This window comes from Aulostomus chinensis, chromosome 1 (assembly GCF_037954235.1).
Source record: "Aulostomus chinensis isolate RoL2024-O1b breed Wild chromosome 1, RoL_Achi_v1.0, whole genome shotgun sequence".
NCBI classification, from domain to species: Eukaryota; Metazoa; Chordata; class Actinopteri; order Syngnathiformes; family Aulostomidae; genus Aulostomus; species Aulostomus chinensis.
Window position 1 is genome coordinate 45236453 of NC_141320.1, and position 6360 is coordinate 45242812.

Sequence of the window (6360 nt, forward strand, 5' to 3'; positions counted from 1 at the left end):
TCATTTTGAGGTGCGTAGCAACTCTCACTACATTACTGTACCATCATGTTGAGGTTCGTAGCATCTCTCACTACATTACTGACAGCATTATTATGAGGTTTTTAGCAAGTCTCGCCACATCACTTTAGCATCATTTTGAGATTTTTAGCAACTCTTCCGACATCACTGTAGCATCATTTTGAGATTTTTAGCAACTCTTCCGACATCACTGTAGCAGCATTTTGAGGTTTTTAGCAACTTTCACTACTTCACTGTAGCATCATTAGGAGGATAGTAGCAACTCTCACCACATCACTGTCGCATCTTTTTAAGATTTTAAGAAACTCTCACCACATCACTGTAGCATCATTTCTTAGATTAGTAGCAACTCTCACGACACCGCTGGAGCATCATTTTGAGGTTTTAAGCAACTCTTACTACATCACTGTAGCAACATTTTGAGGTTTTTAGCAACTTAATACATTACTGTAGCATCATTTTGAGGTTTTTAGCAACTTAATACATTACTGTAGCATCATTTTGAGGTTTTAAGCTACTCTCACTACATGACTGTGGAATCATTTTGAGGTTTTAAGCAACTCCTACCACATCACTGTAGCATCATTTATAGGTTCGTAGCAACTCTCACGACATTACTGTGGAATCATTTTGAGATTTTTAGCAAGTCTCACCACATCACTGAAGCATCATTTTGAGGTTCGTAGCAACTCTCACTACATTACTGTGGAATCATTTTGAGATTTTTAGCAACTCTCACTACATCAGTGGAGCATCATTTTGAGGTTTTTGCAACTTTCAACACATCACAGTCGCATCATTTTGAGTTTTTAAGCAACTCTCACGACATCACTGTGGTATCATTTTGAGGTTCGTAACAACTCTCACTACATCACTGTAGCATCATTTTGAGGTTCGTGGCAACTCTCACTACATCACTGTAGCATCATTTTGAAGATTTTAGCAACTCTCACCACATCACTTTAGCATCATTTTGAGATTTTTAGCAACACTTACAACATTACTGTAGCATTATTGAGGTTCGTAGCAACTCTCACTACATTACTGTAGCATCATTTTGAGGTTCGTAGCAACTCTCACCACATCACAGTCGCATCATTTTGAGTTTTATAAGAAACTCTCACTACATTACTGTAGCATCATTTTGAGGTGCGTAGCAACTCTCACTACATGACTGTCAGCATCATTTTAAGATTTTAAGCAACTCTTACTGCATCACTGGAGCATCATTTTGAGGTTTAGTAGCAACTCTCACTATATCACTGTAGCATCATTTTGAGATTTTTAGCAACTCTTACTACATTACTGTCAGCATGATTTTGAGCATAGTAGCAACTCTCACTACATCACTGTCAGCATCATTTTTAGCATAGTAGCAACTCTCACTACATCACTGTAGCATCATTTCTTAGGTTAGTAGCAACTCCCATTACATCACTGGAGCATCATTTTGAGATTAGTAGCAACTCTCAGCACATCACTGAAGCATCATTTTGAGATTAGTAGCAACTCTCACCACATCACTGTCGCATCATTTCTTAGGTTCATAGCAACTCTCATTACATCACTGAAGCATCATTTTGAGGTTTCTAGCAACTCTTACTACATCACTGTAGCATCATTTTGAGGTTTTAAGCAACTCACTACATCACTGGAGCATCATTTTGAGGTTTTTAGCAACTCTCATTACATCACTTTAGCATCATTTTGAGTTTAATAGCAACTCTCACGTCATCACTATAAGCATCATTTTGAGGTTTGTAGCAACTGTAATTACATCATAGTCAGCATCATTTTGAGGTTCGTCGCAACTCTCACCACATTACTGGTGTATCATTTCTGAGGTTAGTAGCAACTCTCACTACATCACTGTCGCTTCATTTCTTAGGTTAGTAGAAACATTCATTGCGTCACTGTAGCATAATTTTGAGGTACATAGCAACTCTCACTACATCACTGTCAGCATCATTTTGAGGATAGTTGCAACTCTCACTACATCACTTTCGCATCATTTTCAGATTAGTAGCAACTCTCACCACATCACTTTAGCATCATTTTGAGATTAGTAGCATCTCTCACCACATCACTGTAGCATCATTTCTTAGGTTTTTAGCAACTCTAACCACATCACTGTAGCCTTATTTTGAGATTTTTAGCAACTATCACTACATCAATGTAGCATCATTTTGAGATTAGTAGCAACTCTCATTACATCACTTTAGCATCATTTTGAGGTTAGTAGCAACTCTCACTACATGACCGACAGCATCATTTTTAGGATCGGAGCAACTCTCACTACATGACTGTAGCATCATTTTGAGGTCTTTAGCAACTCTCACTACATCACTGGAGCATCATTTTGAAGTTTGAAGCAACTCTCAATACATCACTGGAGCATCATTTTGGGATTATTAGCAACTCTCATTTCATCACTTTAGCATCATTTTGAGGTCTTTAGCAACTCTCACTACATCACTGGAGCATCATTATGAGGATAGTAGCAACTTTTACTACATGACTTTAGCATCATTTATTAGGTTAGTAGCAACTCTCACCCCATCACTGTAGCATCATTTCTTAGTTGAGAAGAAACTCTCATTACATCACTTTAGCATCATTTTGATCTTAGTCGCAAGTCTTACTGTATTATTGACAGCATCATTTTGAGGTTTGTAGCAACTCTCACTACATCACTGGAGCATCATTTTATTCTTGAGATTGGGGACCAATAATTTTAATGTCCATTTTGGGGACATGTACTGTACACACACACACAGATTTATGAAAGTCACTTTCAGGTGCCTGAAATTCCTTTGGGGACTAAAGTCTAGAAAAGTAATTTGAACATTTATGTGTACTTTTTTTTTGTGATGATAAGATTTACACCGACCAAGTCAGCCATATTGGCACCACAATCCAATTGGCATGTCAATAAGCATCACCCAATAAACCAGGTCTTCTGTCTAAATGTATGTCAGTGAAACATACTGTATTGTATTGCCTCACACTTACAGCATACAAGGATGCATGGCGTGCGTGGAACTGCCTGAATCTCTTCTGCAATGGAAGTTTGGTCAACCGTGTGGAACATTCCTGCACGATCCCCTTTGAGTGGGAAAGTAGCATCAACACAGCACCACGTGGTCCACCAGCAGCTTGGATTTCTGGTCCTTGTCTTGTAGTTCCACTTGACTTCTCCAAGGGAAGAGACTGCAAATAGTCAAGAACTCTGGGAAATTTGGTGGCTGTGGCCTCCTCAAATTCCACATTGATGTGGACACCAGTTCAAAGTTTGAAGTGCAGTTATCAACTCTGCACTGAAGTTGTTTTGTTAAAGGATAAATGATTTCCATTGTCCAATGATTTTTTTACATTCCAATCCTCTAAAGTGATGGACTGATACTGTAAATATGTAGAAATTCTCTATTGTTCAAAGTACAGATTCTGTGTTTATACATTGTTGTAGTTTTTATACTTGGAGAAAAAAGAATCTAACAGGAAATCACTGTAGAAAGTTGGCTCAGTTTCATAAAGTAACAACTAAATAGCTTCAATTGACAGTGATTGACCTTAAACTTGGCTATTTTAATGCACTATGCTTGCTTTTCCACTGTCAAATGAACTTTTTTAATGGGAAATTCCTGCTCATAGACTGGTTTGTTTCATAAATGAACCAGTAAGAGCCCTGAACTTAGAGAAGAACCTGAAAGGTCCTTGTTCTTCATGTGTTTTTCCATGATGGGCCTGTTTTCCTGCAGTTGAATGCACATTTATCAACACTAAATGGACTGTAATTTAATGAGTTGGGACTGTGAAACCTGCTGTGTATTTTTAGTTTATTCCATGTAATTTTGTGGAACAGTTCATTACTGTAATTTGACGGTATTCATCTGGAAACTCTGCTGACTGACTTTTTACTGTTTTTTAATAGTTTTTTTTCTTGACAGTGTACACAGAGGTCTGGTGGTTGAGCCGGGGCATTTTTACAAGCTGCTACCTGAAATTAATGCATTTCTTCATTCAAAAGACAAAACGGTCCCAGAGCTGATCGACCCAGAATGGAAATGGCACCTCGCATTTTGTGTTTGTGTCCCACAACATTGTCTGGCAGACAGTTGACCTGTCAATCACACACAGAGTCCCGCCCCCACACAGCTGAGAAACGCAGCTCACAGCAGCTGCCCCAGTCACACAGAAGATAGACGCGTTTCCTGGTTGGCGAGTGCAGACACAACTTCTCTGAGTGCAGGATTCACTTCTCTCATTGCTGTTTGTTCACTGTTGAGGTTTTATTCCTCCACCAACCTGCTTCTGTCTGGAAAGAAACAAATAACTGGAGTGCTGTACATCAAAAGACGTGGAGTTTGGACACGGACGAATGAAGTTTGGCTTTTTGTTTCTTCCATCAGATCAGAGCTGATAGGAAAAACAATCAGGTGGTTTCATTAAACCAGCAGTGAGCTGGACTTCAGCCCAGGTCCACAGTCCCACTGTCAGTTCACTTCAACATGAATGAACAAAATCCAACCCTCACCTGGCCTGGAAATAAATAACAATTGCATAACAATAACTCCTTTATTTCTCTCCTGTTCAGGTCCAGTTGGACTCACTCATCTCTATTTGGTAGGATTTCACTTCATGAGTTCAGAAGCATCTTCACATGAGACGCTGGTTCCTCACATTGATTGATCGTTGAATTCTGTCTTTGATCTCTGAATTCTGTGTTTGATGTCTGAATTCTGTGTTTGATCTCTGAATTCTGTGTTTGATGTCTGAATTCTATGTGTGATGTCTGAATTCTGTCTATGATCTCTGGGTTCTGTGCATTGATCTCCTGCTTCAGTCTTTGATCTCTGACTAATTCTAAACTCATCAAAGGATCACATCAGCATCTTGCTCCAGACTCCAGATGGTGGTTTTACCAAGTGCACCACAGTCCTTGTTGCTGTCTGCTGTTGGGTCACAGCAAAGTAAGGAAACAGCCTGACGGTCCTCAGGAGGAAATTCATCAGCCTCCAAAGATGGAGGTGAATCTCGACCTGCTCATGTTGGCCATCCTTGATGAACTTGGGCGGTACTCTGGTGCAGGGATGAGGTCATGGAGCTGATCTGGGAGCAGTCCTGATATTAAATGGACAAAATGTGTCAACATAAAATAAAATTGTAAACCTGTTTGAAGTCTTATTTTGTGTCTGATGGCCATTTTTGAAATCACTAATGATTTTTTTGACTGAACGTCCTGGATCCTGTGGTGCCAGATGAGGAGACAACTTGAGTACAAAGTTGAAGAGGAGGGTTTTTGGAGGGGAGATGATTTTTGCAGTGTTCCAAGTCAATAAAATGTCATCATGTTTCAAAATGTCCTCACTAAGATGGTTATTAATCCCTCATTCTCAGCTGCTACAGCCTTTAAAGAAAACCTTTGACTGGTGGATCTAACAAAGATCAGATGTTGTCTCCTCTAGAACATCAACAGTTTAACGTTGTGGGCAGGACTCCTACCTGAGCAGGGAGACCCCAATGGATTTCTAGTCCTGATAGGGAGAGGGAGCCTCCTGGGTCACGGAGTGGGGAACCTGATAGGGAGTGGGACGACCCGCCCATTGTGGGTGATTGACAGGGCAGGTTTGATCTATGTTTTCATTTTCAAAAGTAATTTTGAACATTTGTGGAAAGTTCGCCCACCTTGAACATGTAGAAGATGTCTTCTGATAGTGAATCGACTGTTGTCACATTTAAGGATCACTTGAGCTGATAAGATGAAGGCTACACAGGTCCAGCTGGAGATGCCGGGGATTGAACCCAGGGCCTCACACATGCTCAGCATGCGCTCTACCACTGAGCTACATCCCCTGTGGTAGAGTCACTGTTTAACTGGTGAATGAATTTCCAGTTGATTTTAGGAAACCTAGAAGTTCCTCAGGTGCCATCAATCTTAAGTCACTCCTTCACTTTGTGTGTGGTTCAAAGTCAGTGGTTTCATCAGAGCTCAACAACAGAACAAGCTGAAGTCTTCTGGAGAACGAGGGCACCGATCCCACCACCTCTCACATGCTAAGCTAGCGCTCTACCATTGAGCTCCTTCCTCTGCTCAGCAACATAACAGATAATGCAGGTTGACCTTCAGGCTGCTGGGAGGTCAACACCTGAAATATTTCCAGGATTCTGTCGTGTTGGTAGAAACAGTTTGAGGGAAGAAAACCCTCAAACATGATGATGTCATTATTGAAGGCTTTACTGCTCCAAACCTTTGCTTGTTCTTCTGAGGTTGTGAGAGGTTCTGGGTGATGAATGGAAACTGAAGGTTTAGGCATCAGTTCAAAGTAGCAGGAGCTTAAGGGG

General features: G+C 40.5%; 1 non-coding gene across 1 annotated transcript; it reads right to left on the minus strand.

Annotated features, from left to right (window-relative positions):
- Positions 1-5799: 5799 nt before the first annotated feature.
- trnaa-agc (transfer RNA alanine (anticodon AGC)) lies at positions 5800-5871 on the minus strand. Its single transcript has one exon. It is a non-coding gene; the product is annotated as a tRNA-Ala (tRNA).
- Positions 5872-6360: the final 489 nt, after the last annotated feature.